Source organism: Vulpes lagopus, chromosome X (genome assembly GCF_018345385.1).
Source record: "Vulpes lagopus strain Blue_001 chromosome X, ASM1834538v1, whole genome shotgun sequence".
Lineage (NCBI taxonomy): Eukaryota > Metazoa > Chordata > Mammalia > Carnivora > Canidae > Vulpes > Vulpes lagopus.
The window spans coordinates 43075486-43088422 of NC_054848.1; positions in this window are offsets into that span (position 1 = coordinate 43075486).

Here is a 12937-nt window from a genome sequence, read left to right on the forward strand (position 1 = left end):
TTTTCTGAGAGAAAGAGAGAGAACAGAAGCAAGGGAAGAGACAAAGGGAGAGAGAGCAGACCAGACTCCCCGCTGAGGAGGGAGTCTGACATGGGGCTCAATCCCAGGACTCAGAACCCAGGACCCAGGACTCTGGGATCATGACCTGAGCCAAAGGCTGACGCTTAACCAACTGAGCCACCCAGGCACCCCAGGAATGGATGATATCGTTTGTGCCCAAAGTTGCAGTTGTTATAAGCCAAGGTTAAGGCCTACTTGAGAAGTCTCAGAGGAGCCTGACTATATCAAATCATCATGTTGTATACCTTAAATATATACAACTTATTTTTTTAAAAAGTACATTTTGGTCAGGACGCCTGGGTGGATCAGTGGTTGAGCATCTGCTTTTGGCTCAGTGCATGATCCTGGCTGGGGTCCCAGGATCGAGTCCCACATCAGGCTTCTCCCTCTGCCTATGTCTCTGCCTCTCTCTCTATGTCTCTCATGAATAAATAAACGAAATCTTTAAAAAAAATACATTTTGGTCAAAGAGGGAGGCTTTGTCGGTGGTGATGAGCTAAAATCTGCAGTACAAGACTTGCTTTTCCTACATCACCTTTTTGTCGAGAACTTTTGATGATTATAGAAAAAGCTGGAAGCTCCTGTGTCTGGCTCATGTCTGTAGAATAAAAAGGAAAGGAAGAAAACATGTATTTATTCTCCAAGCAGAAGAATGTATATCCCTAAGATTAAAAAACAAAAAGTCTCTATGTCTCCCAGCCCAGAAGGAAACAACTATGATCTGGGCCTGGAAAGTATCTTACCAAATCCCCTGAATGACAAAAAGAGAACTATTACAGATGATTAGAGCCTTGTCCCATGGCACCCCAATCCTGTCATCCTGGAGGCTAACCAGGAGCAAACAAGAGCAGCATTTGGCTGGGAAACCAACAACAAAAATGTGAGGAGTCTCAGTCAGAGGTTACAGTGTATCTTCTGCCTCATCTTTCTTGGGGGCTGCTGATTTTCAGACCAGCTTGCACTGACTAGAGGTGGGAACAGATGGGTGAGGGAGAAGGATGTTCAAAGAGTCAAAAGAAGGAGTATGCTATGTTAGTGTGTGAATACGTGTGAAGTTCTATGCACTTAGATTAGGCTTTAAGGGCGAAACAGAGATGTTAAACATAGAAGCTTTATTGTCTTTTCTTTTTTTCTGAACCATTATGAACCATTTTCTAACTTTGTTTATTCTACTCGAACATCTCTTCCATACAAACTTGTGAGTAATTGTACAAATCAACACTTTAAACTATGCTTTCAGTTTACATTTGGTTTGAAAGGGCTGTTTAAGATAATAAAAATGGGACCTGTGTTTGTAATGTAATTGTTATGAATAATAGCAAATTGAAATTTAAATGAGTTGAACTATCAGGCTTCATGAAATCAATGTCTGTCTGTTAGTCTCACCAAATATCTTCTAGTCTCAGATTAGGCAGCCTAATTTAGCTTATGAGATGACACCACTACCATTTGGAAAATGCATGGTGATACCAGTGATTAACAGACATTATTTATTGTGGCCCAACACAAATGGGAACTTCACTTCTTCCTGCCCCCCCGAATTATTTTCCAGACATGAAAATACACAATGTCATTTAGAGCAGCTTCAGGCAACCATACTGAAGTGAAAAATCATGGCAATGGTGCTGCACAATTACTTCTGTTAAGTATTTATGTTATGTTTGTATTGTGCATATCTGTCTGGCCTTTTCTATGAGTGATTGAAGCAGTGGAGGGAGAAAATAAAGGACTTTAAAATGCTATTAATATTCTCGTTTTTTATACTAGAGGGAAGCTGTTAAAGAAAAGGGATCTCTTAGATAATGTTGGGGTTTCCTGTTTGGAAGAGGCTTAATTAGGCAGCTAAGATCTGTTCTATTGCCTTGTTGTAGAAAATGACTTAATAGCTATTTGTGAATAGCGTGGTAGTGGCCATTTCTGGTCAGGCTCCTCCCTCTAATAATTGGGAAATTTCCCTCCTCTGATTTCCTAGAACATTTGCTTCTTGTCTGACATCTGACATTTACCAGATCCGGTCTTGTAGAGTTAATTAACTTTTCCTATCCCTGGATCACCTGCGTTGAAAGCCTGACGGGCAGTTCCTGCGTCTCTCATTGAATCCGCCCGCAATACTGGGCACACGGCTGGGCTCAGGGAGCAAATAACGTCTTTGGAATTTCAGGCAGCCAACAGTTCAGAAGCCGTGGAGTCCTGGGATCTGTAATAATATTTCAGAGGGCAGTCTACTTCTGAGAGACGCAATTCCCACACTGAAAATCTGTTCAGTACTGTTTTACCTGCATCATCTCATTTGATTGTCATACGGCCTTAAGAAACGGATACTATCGTAAACCCGATTTTGTCAGGGCGCGGCCCTTTGGCGGAGAGGTTGGGAGAGCCGGCTAGATGAGGCTCTCCCCACTTCCATTATTTTGGAGGTGGGTGTGCGCGCGCGGGGAGTGGCACCCCTTTTCTTTCTTCTGGGCTCCCAAGAAGCAGAAGAGAAATTTCCCTCGAGAAAAAGAAAAGGCTAAGGGGTGGGGGTAGGGGGTACCTACTCTGATCTTTTGGCCCCATCTGGTGGTTTCGAGTGTGACCGAGCAAAGCGTCGATCCGCTACCTCCTCCTGCTGGTGAGAACGGTGGGGTCGGACCGGCTGGCTCCGGGACCCATTTGCTGAGGCGGCATTTTCTGCAGCCGGTCGCTCTGAGGCGGTCAGTCACTTCTCCGGCCCCCTCTCCGTGTTTTGCTTTGTGCCTCGTTTTGTTTGTTTCCCGCTACTTGGGGAGAGTCCCTTTGACAAAGCGAGGCGTTTGTTTCAAGCTGGCTAGGGCTCGCGCGAGGTACAACTTCATTTCCTAGGCACTCACAGGGCCTTTTGCCTTACGGATGTAAGTCTATAAACGAATTTTCTTGTCAGAGCTGTGGAGAGGTAGCTGAGGAAAGTAGGCTATGAGTCGGATTTTGTTTTTGTTGTTGTTGTTTTCCTTTGAAACCAACAAACGTCTGGAACGTCTGACGAAAAGTACTTAAATATAGTATTAACTGGCGACAGAGTTTTTAATCTTTTCCTCTGCTGGTATCTTTGTCAGTGAATTGCACGTTTTTTTTTTTTTTTTTTGAATTGCACGTTTTAAACCAAGACTCTTGGAGGAGAGGAAGGGGATCTGGAAGCCTGTGTAGCCGAGTTCCCTCATAGCATTGGTGGGCATTCCTCCCTCCCCGCCCCCCGCCATCGGTTAGAGGATGTTAAAATGAAGTGAAGACTGGTCTAGTCTTTTTTTTTTTTTTTTTTTAAGATTTCATTTATTTACTCACGAGGGACACAGAGACCTAGGCAGAGGGAGAAACAGGCTCCATGCAGGGGGCCTGATGCAGGACTCGATCCCAGCTCCCTGGAATCACACCTTGAGCTGAAGGTGGCGCTAAACCGCTGAGCCACCTGGGCTGCCCTGGCCTAGTCCTCAAGCGTGGTCATGTCCTTGCCCCGTGGGGGTTGTCAGGCAGAGACGTGTGCCTGTTGCTCTCAAATCTAGAGGGTGAATGGGGATAATGAGTTCATGTGACCACTAGGAGGTCACAGCTGCTCGGAGGTCGCTCAGGGCACGAGATCCTCCGTTACCGAAGCCCATTTTTGCCAAGGTGGTCCTCAAATGAAAAGGGGAATTGTTGATTCCCCCTCATAGAGTTACTCTCCACCCACAAAACGGCACTTTTTGTATGTGTGTTATAGTTATTGATACATTTCCTTCAAAAAAGTTGTTTATAGGTTCAAGGAAAGCAAGTGCCTTTTCTATTTCGTTATGAACTTGGCTTTCCAAATGCTTGAGGAGAATGATTGTGTTTTACTGATTTTCATTTACCCTGCAAAGGATAGCACTAGGTTAATCTATGTTAGTGGTTGTTCAAGATATTGCCATGCCCAGGCCATAGCCAAAAATGTTCAATTGCCTAGGTCCAAAATGCCTGGCTTTTTGCAGTAACTTCCTCGCTGGTTCCACCAAATTTTTTCTTGCTACTCTTAAGCAGATTTTTTTTTTGAAAGAACCAATATATTTCATTAACTAGTTATTTTAAAAACAGCTTTGTTGAAATATAATTCAAATACCACATAATTCACCTAAAGTGTATGACTCAATGATTCTTAGTATATTCACAGAGTTGAGGAACTATCACCATAATCAGTTTCAGAACATTTTAATCACCGAAAAAGAAACCTCATACTCTTTATCACACTCCAGCTCCCCGAACCCTATGCTTACCCGGCCTTAGGCAATCACTAACTTGCTTTGTCTCCATAGATCTGCCTATTTTGGACATTTCGTATACATGGAAGCATTTGGTAGGTGGCCTTTTGTGACTGACTTCTTTCACTTGGCATAACTTTTCCCAGTTTAGAGTTGTGACCACATGTGTGAAATGACGTTTTCGAGGGATTCTTGTTAGATGCTTGGTGCCAAGAATTTTTACTGGAGGCTGGTCGTGCGGGCACCCTCTGCCTAGTTCATACCCAAACTCCAAAGTCCCAGGAGGAAATCTGGTGTACACCATTAGATGTATTGTTTGCACAATTAAGGTACAGTGAGCTACCTTTATCCGTTAGGGTGGTGGGGAACCCTCCCTAAATCCAAGTTCCCAGATTCTACCCAAGGGGCTAACCTTGCCTGCAGGATTTTCAGATGATAACATTCTCAGGTCTGCTATGTTAACTCTTTTTTACACAGACTTTGAAAGGGATTTTGTTGATTTTGTAGATCAATTTGAGGGGGATTCCATTTTAATATTAAGGATTTCAATAGAATAATATGGGATGTCTTTACATTTGTTTAGGTCTTTAATTTTTCTTAAAGATATTTTGTGGGTTTCAATGTACAAGTCTTGTACTTCTTTTGTTAAATTTATTTCTATATGTTTTATTTGTTTTGATGCCATTGTAAGTGAAATTGTTTTCTTAATTTTATTTTCACATTGTTCCTTGCAAATCTACAGAAATACAATTGAGTTTTGTATATGGATTTTGTATCCTACAGCCCTGAGCTCATTTATTAGCTCTAATTATTTTTGTGAAATCTTTAGCCTGTTATTATGGTAGATTGTGTGGATTGATTTTTTGAACCAGCCTTGAATCCCTAGAATAAATCCAGATCATTTGGTCATGGTATATAATATTTTTATATATTGCTAAATTGTATTTGCTAATATCTTGCTGAAGATTTTGCATCTCTTTTCATGAGGGAAGATTGGTATGTGGTTTTCTTTTTTTGTAGTCTTTGTATGGTTTTGGTATCACAGTAGAAGTGTTTTCATATGAGTTGGGAAGTATTCCTTCCTCTTCTATTTTCTGGAAGAAATGGTGAAGAATTGGTGTTAATTATTCCTTAAACACTTAGTTTAGTTCGCCAGTGAAGTGATCTTGACCAGGTGACTTCTTTTTTGAGAATTTTAAAATTACAAATTGAATTTCTTTAAAACTATGGAGCTATTCAAACGATGTATTTCATATTGGGTGCATTGTGGTATGTGGTAGTTTGTGATTTCCAGGGAATTTGTCCATTCCAGTTAAGTTGTCATATTTATGTGTGTAGAGCTCATAGTATTCCCTCATTATCCTTTGGATGTCAGTAGGGTCTGTAGGGTTGCTGTGTCTTCATTGTGGATTGACCATTTTATCATTATGTAATATTCTTCTCTGTCCCTGGCAATTTACTTTGCTCTGAAGTTTACTTTCTCTGATATTAATAGAGCTACACTTGCTTTTTTCTTTAAAAAAATAATGTATGATACATCATTTTCCATTTTTAATTTTCAATCTACTTATATTTGAAGCGTATTTCTTGTTGACATTATATCATTGGATCATTTTTATTGAAATGTAGTAAACATAAGATATTATATTCATTTTGGGTGTACAACATAGTGATTTAACATTTATATAGATTGCAAAGCGATCACCATATTAAATCTAGCTACCATCTGTTACCATACGAAGTTGTTATGATACTATTAACTATATTCTCTATGCTGTACATTGCATTTCCATGTCTTATTTATTTTATAAGTGAAAGTTTGTACCTTTTAATTCTCTTCCTCTATTTCAACCAACCTCCTCTGGAAACCACCAGATTGTTTTCTGTATCTATGAGTCTGTTTCTGTTTTGTTTTGTTTATTGATATGCTTTGTTTTTTTAGATTCCATGAAATCAAGTGATATTTGTCTTTCTCTGGCTTATTTCACTTAGCATAATACACTTTTGGCTCATCCATGTTGTCACAAATAGCAAGATTTTATTCTTTTTCATGGTCGGGTAATATTTCACTAAAATCTATCTATACCACATTTTCTTTATTCACTCATTTGTTGATGGACACTTTAGGCTGCTTTCATATCTTGGCTATTGTAAATATGCTGCAGTGAACGTAATGGTGCATATATCTTTTAAATTTAGTGTTTTTGTTTTCTTTGGATAAATATCCAGAAGTGGAATTGCTGAATCATATGGTATTCTTATTTTTAATTTTTTGAGGAACCTCCATACTATTTTCTACAGTGGTTGCACCAATTTACATTCTCACAAATGGCACAGGAGGGTTCCCCTTTCTCCACATTCTTGCCAACACTTGTTATTTCGTTTTTTTTTTTTTGATACTAGCCATTCTGACACATGTGAGGTGATAGCTCATTATGGTTTTATTTGCATTTGCCTAATGATTAGTGATATTGAGCATCTTTTCATAAGTCAGTTGGCCATCTGTATGGAACCACAAAAGACCCCAAATAGCCAATGTAATCTTGAGAAAGAATAAAGCTGGAGGCATCACACTCCCTGATTTTAAACTATACTACAAAGCTATCGTAATTAAAGCAGTATGGTACTGGCACAAAAACAGATGCATAGATCAATGGAACAAAGTAGAGAAAAAATAAACCCATACTTATGTGGTCAACTAGTCTATGACAAAGGAGGTGAGAACTTGTGATGGGGAAGAGAAAAAGTCTTTTTAATAGATGGTCTTGGCAAAACTGAACAGCTACCTGCAAAAGAATGAAATGGGACTACCTTTTTACACCAAATATAAAAATAAAATGGATTAAAGACTTAAATGCAAGACCAGAAACTATAAAACTCCTAAAAAATAAAAAAACAGGCAGTGAACCCTTGCACATCAGTCTAAGCAGCAGTTTCTTGGATCTGTTCCTAAGGCAAGGGAAAGCCAAAGCAAAAATAAATGAATGGAACTGCACCAGAATAAAAAGGTTTTGTATAGTAAAGGAAACCATCAACAAAGTGAAAAGACAACCTGCTGAATGGGAGAAGATATTTGGAAATGATATGACTGATGGGGTTAATTTCTAAAATATATGAAGATCTCAAACAACTCAATATACCCCCCCCCACAAATAATTCAATTAAAATATGGGCATAGGACCTGAATAGGGTCATGTGTTTTTTTCAAATCTACTGCCAATCTCTTTGAATTCCTCTACTTAAACAATTTACACTTAACATAATAATTTATCTGTTAGGGTTTATTAATTAACTATGTACTTATTAAGATTTTATTTATTTATTCATGAGACACACACAGAGAGGCAGAGATATAGGCAGAGGTAGAAGCAAGCTCCTACCGTGGGGAGCCTGATGTGGGACTCGATCCCAGGACCCCAGAATCACGGCTTGAGCCAAAGGCAGACACTCAACCACTGAGCCACCCAAGTGCCCAGATCTGTTAGGGTTTAAGTCCACCATTTTATTTTTTGTTTTCAGATTATTTACTCTGTTTCTCATTTATATGTTTTCTTTTACCTGCCTTCCAGTCAGTTACTTGAACATTCTTTTGAATTCCATTTTGATGTATCTATAGTGTTTTTAGTGCAAGTTTGAGGTATTAAATGATATATGCACAATATTCACAATCTATTGGATTGACATTTTACTAGTCAGTAAGGAGGTATGGAAGGAGGTGTAGAAACTGTGTTCTTCTACCAACCTCCATCTATATTATTTTAAACATTTCCTTCACATACAATGAGAACCCATTAAGCAGTGTTACAATTTTTGTTATAGCTCTCAAACATACTGAGAAGAGAGCATCAGGAGAGCCTATTATGTCCACCTTTAGTTTTGCTCCTTCTACTGTTCTTTCTCCCTAATGTTACAAGACTCTTCCTATTACTATTTCTTCTATTTTGTGAACTTTCTGTTCTTTTAAGGTAAGCCTCTGAGAATGACTTGATTTGCCCTTCACTCCTGAAAGCTATTTTTCTTGGATATAGCATTCTGAGTTTACAGCTTTTGTGTTGTAGTACTTGAAAAATATTGTGTCATCTCCTCTGGCCTACATGGTTTCTGTTGAGAAACCATCATCATTCAAAAACATTTTGTCCAATTAAAAAGGTGTCATTTCTCTCTTGCTGCTTTCAAGGCTCTTTTCTTTGTCTTTTAGTTTTCAGGAATTTATGATGTGTTTTTCTTTGAATTTCCTTGGGTTTATCCTGTTTGGATAAACATTATCCTGTTTGGGGTTTGCTTAGCTTCTTGAATATGTAGGTTTATGTCTCTCTCAAATTTGGGAAAATTTCATCCTTATTTCTTGGAATAAGTACAATCTCTGGGTAAAAGGGTTCAAACATTTAAAATTCTATAAGTATTTTCAAATAAACCTCCCAAAGTTTATGGCAGTTTTTACTGCTGCTGACAGTGAATAAAGTGCTTGTTTACCCATTCCTTTCTCAATAGCAGTTATTGTTAAGCTATTAAGCCTTTGTTGATGTTTTAAACAAAAACAATGCATTGCTATTTTAATTTGTATTTATTTTTTTGTAAAATTGAGCATATTTTCATTTTTATCGATCGTTTTTATTTCTAAGTGTTCATTTCTTGACAGCATTTTTGATGCATGGTTCATCTTTTTCTTGTTGATTATGAAGTTGTCTTTGTATCTTTTAGAAATTAGTCTTTTGTCATTTGTATTGCCAATGATTTTTGCCAGTTTGCTTTTAGGTTTTTAATCTTGTTTTTGTTTTTTATTTGTTTTGCTAAACACATTTTCAATTTTTAGCTATTAAAATTTACCGAAGCTTTTGCTATCTTTAATATTTTTGTTCTGTTTAGAAAAGTTTTTCCATCTGCAAGATTATAAAAGTATTCTTTTATATTTTGTTTAGTATTTCCATGGTTTCATTTTCACAATTAAATCTTGGATCCATCTGGAATATATTTTCATGTAAAAGTGAAGTAGAAAAAAAATAAAAGTGAAGTAGATAATAGCAGATCTTTTCTATTGGGGGAAGGAGAAGGAAGAGTTTATGAGAATGTAGTCTGCCTGGGAGGAGGGAAATATTGGAAAGTGATAGACCATTTCCTATTTTCTATTTCCTATTTTCTCAGTTCTCTCTCTGATTGCAACACAAAGGAGAGGTTAAGTCAACTGGAGCCATGAAGGTTGAGAGAAAAACAAATTTAAAAATTTTGGGAAATTTATATCTTTTGCTCAATAACTTTTTGTTTTTGTGAAAATCTGGGAGGAAATAGGAAAAATGAAATGGGCTCTTTTGTAATTTTTATATTGCTGTTATTTTGATGGATAGAACTTTTCTTGAATAAAGAAAGGCTTACAGTCCTTTATTTACCTTAGTCCTGGAAGTCTTAGCTATAGAAATCAGATAAGGAAAAGAAATATAAGTCACTCAAGTTGGTAAAGAACTAAAACTGTCATTATTTACAGATGACATGATACTATATATAGAAAACTCTAAATATTCCACCAGAAAACTATTAGAACTAATATATCAGTAAGATTGTCAGACACAAAATTAATATACAGAAATCTGTAGCATTTCTATACACTAATAATGGAGTAGCAGAAAGGGAAATTAAGAAAAACAATCCCATTTACAATTATACCAAAAAGAATAAAATATGTAAGAATAAATTTAATCAAAGAGGTAAAAGACCTATACTGTGAAAACTATAAAACATTGATAAAAAATTGAAGACAACACAAATGGAAAGATATATCATGATGATAGGTTGGAAGAATTAATATTGTTAAAATGTCCAGGGTGCCTGGGTGGCTCAGTTGGTTAAGTGTCCAACTCGATTTCAGTTCAGGTCATGATTTCAGGGTGGTGAGACAGAGCCCTACGTCAAGCTCCAGACTGAGTGTGGAGCCTGCTGGAGATTATCTCTCTCTCTGCCCCTAACCGTACTAATGCTCTCTCCCTTAATAAAAAATATTGTTAAAATGTTCATAATAGCCCAAGCAATCTATAGATTCAATGCAATACCTATCAAAATACCAACAGCATTTTTTACAGAACTAGAATAATCCTAAAATTTATATGGAAACACAAAAGACCCCAAATAACCAAAGCAATCTTAAGGAAGAAGAACAAAGCTGGAGGTATCATGCTCCCTGATTTCAAACTATACTACAAAGCTATAGTAATAAAAATAATATGGAACTGGCGCAAAAATAGACACATAGATCAATGGAATGGGATAGAGAACCCAGAAAATAAACCCATGTTTATATGGTCAGTTAAACTATGATGACGGAGGAAAGAATATACAATGGGGAAAAGACAGTCTTTTCAATAAATAGTATTGGAAAAATGGGACCCCTTTATCTTACACCATATGCAAAAACAAAGTATATTAAAGACCCATATGTGAGACCTGAAGCTGTAAAATTCCTGAAAGAAAACATAGGCAGTAATATCTTGGGCATCAGTCTTAGAAACATATTTATGTTTCTCAGGCAAGGGAAACAAAAACGAAAATGAACTATTGGGATTGAACCAGAATGGAAAAAGTTATACACAATGAAAGAAGAAGTTGTTGTTTTCATCAACAAAATGAAAAGGCAACCTACTGAATGGGAGAATATATTTGCAAATGTTATGTTTGATAAATAGTTAAAATCCAAAATATATAAAGAACTTATGAAACCCCACACCAAAAAACCAAATAATCCAATGAAAAAATGGGCAGAGGACCTGAGTAGACATTTTTCCCGTGAAGACATACAGATAGCCAAGAGACACATGAAAAGATGCTGAATAACACTGATTATCAGGGAAAAGAAAATCAAAACCACAATGAAATCTCACTTTGCAACGGGTCAAAATGGCTAGTATCAAAAAAATAAGCAAGTGTTGGCAAGAATGTGGAGAAAAGGGAACCCTCATGTGCCATTTGTGGGAATGTAAATTGGTGCAACTACTGTGGAAAATAGTATGGAGGTTCCTCAAAAAATTAAAAATAGAAATATCATATTATCTAGTAATTGCACTACTGGGTATTAACCCAAAGTAAATGAAAACACTAATTTGAAGAGATATATTTGTGCTCCTGTGTTTATTGCAGTATTACATACAATAACTAAGATGGAAGCATATATGTATATATAACAGAATATTACTCAGCCATAAAAAAGAACAAGCTGTTGGCATTTATGACAAAATGAATGGACCTAGAGGGTGTAATGCTAAGTGAAATAAGTCAGACAAAGACATATACCATATTATTTCACTTAAATATAAATCTCAAAAACAAAACAAATGAACAAACAAAAAATAGAAACAGATTCATAAAGAGAATAAATTGGTGGTTGCCAGAAGGAGGGGATGGATGAAGTAAGTGAAGGTACAAACTTCCAGTTTTAAAATAAAAAAGTTAGGGAAATTAAAAGTACAGCACAGGGAATATAGTCAATAATATGATAACTGTGTTGTGTATTGATAAATGGTAACTACAGTTATCATGGTGATCATTGTGTAATGTATAGAATTGTCAAATCACTATATTGTACACCTGAAACTAAGATAACATTGTATGCAACTATACTTGAATAATAAAAATTAAAGAAAATAAAGAAGACTTAAAGTGACTTGGGTTAATAATGTATTTCTTTTTTAGTGCATCCCAGGGGGCATTTGCCCATAGTGATTACCCTCAAAAGAAGATACTAATTTGCTTAGTTAGCAAATATTTTTAATCATTTGTCAAAGAGGCAAGTATAGGGTAATGATTATGTGTCTGTTTCTGGAATCAGATTGCTTGGATTTAAATCCCAGTCCAGGGATCCCTGGGTGGCGCAGCGGTTTGGCGCCTGCCTTTGGCCCAGGGCGCGATCCTGGAGACCCAGGATCGAATCCCACGTCGGGCTCCCGGTGCATGGAGCCTGCTTCTCCCTCTGCCTATGTCTCTGCCTCTCTCTCTTTCTCTCTCTGTGACTATCATAAATAAATAAAAATTAAAAAAAAAAATTAAAAAAAAAATCCCAGTCCAATAACTTGCTAGCTGTGTAATCTTGGGCAAGTTACTAAACTTCTCTGTACTCCAAGTTTCTCTTCCGCAAAATGGGAATATTAACACCTCATTTTATTATTGTGAGTCTCATAACAGCATCAAACATAGAATAAGCAATTGTTAAATATGAACTATTGTTAATGCTAATGACTGGAGATAGAGCACAATTGATATGGTCCTTATAGTTATGGGCCTTGTATTCTTTTTTATTTTTTATTGTACATTTTAATTTTTAGAATTTAAAAATTGTAATTAAGGTATAGTTGACATATATTAGTTTTAGGTATATGATTCGACAATTACATACATCACAAAATGCTCACCATAATAAGTGTAGTTACCATCTGTCACCATACAAAGTTATTACAATATTATTGGCTATATTCTCTATGCTGTACTTTTCATCCTCATGACTTATTTATCTTATAGCTGGAAGTTTTTACTCCTTAATTCCCTTTATCTATCTCCCCTCACACAACTACCAATTCATTCTCTTTATTTATGAGTCTGTTTCTGTTTGTTTTTTGTTTGTTCATTTGTTATATATATATTTTTTCATTTGTTATATTTTTTAGATTCCATAT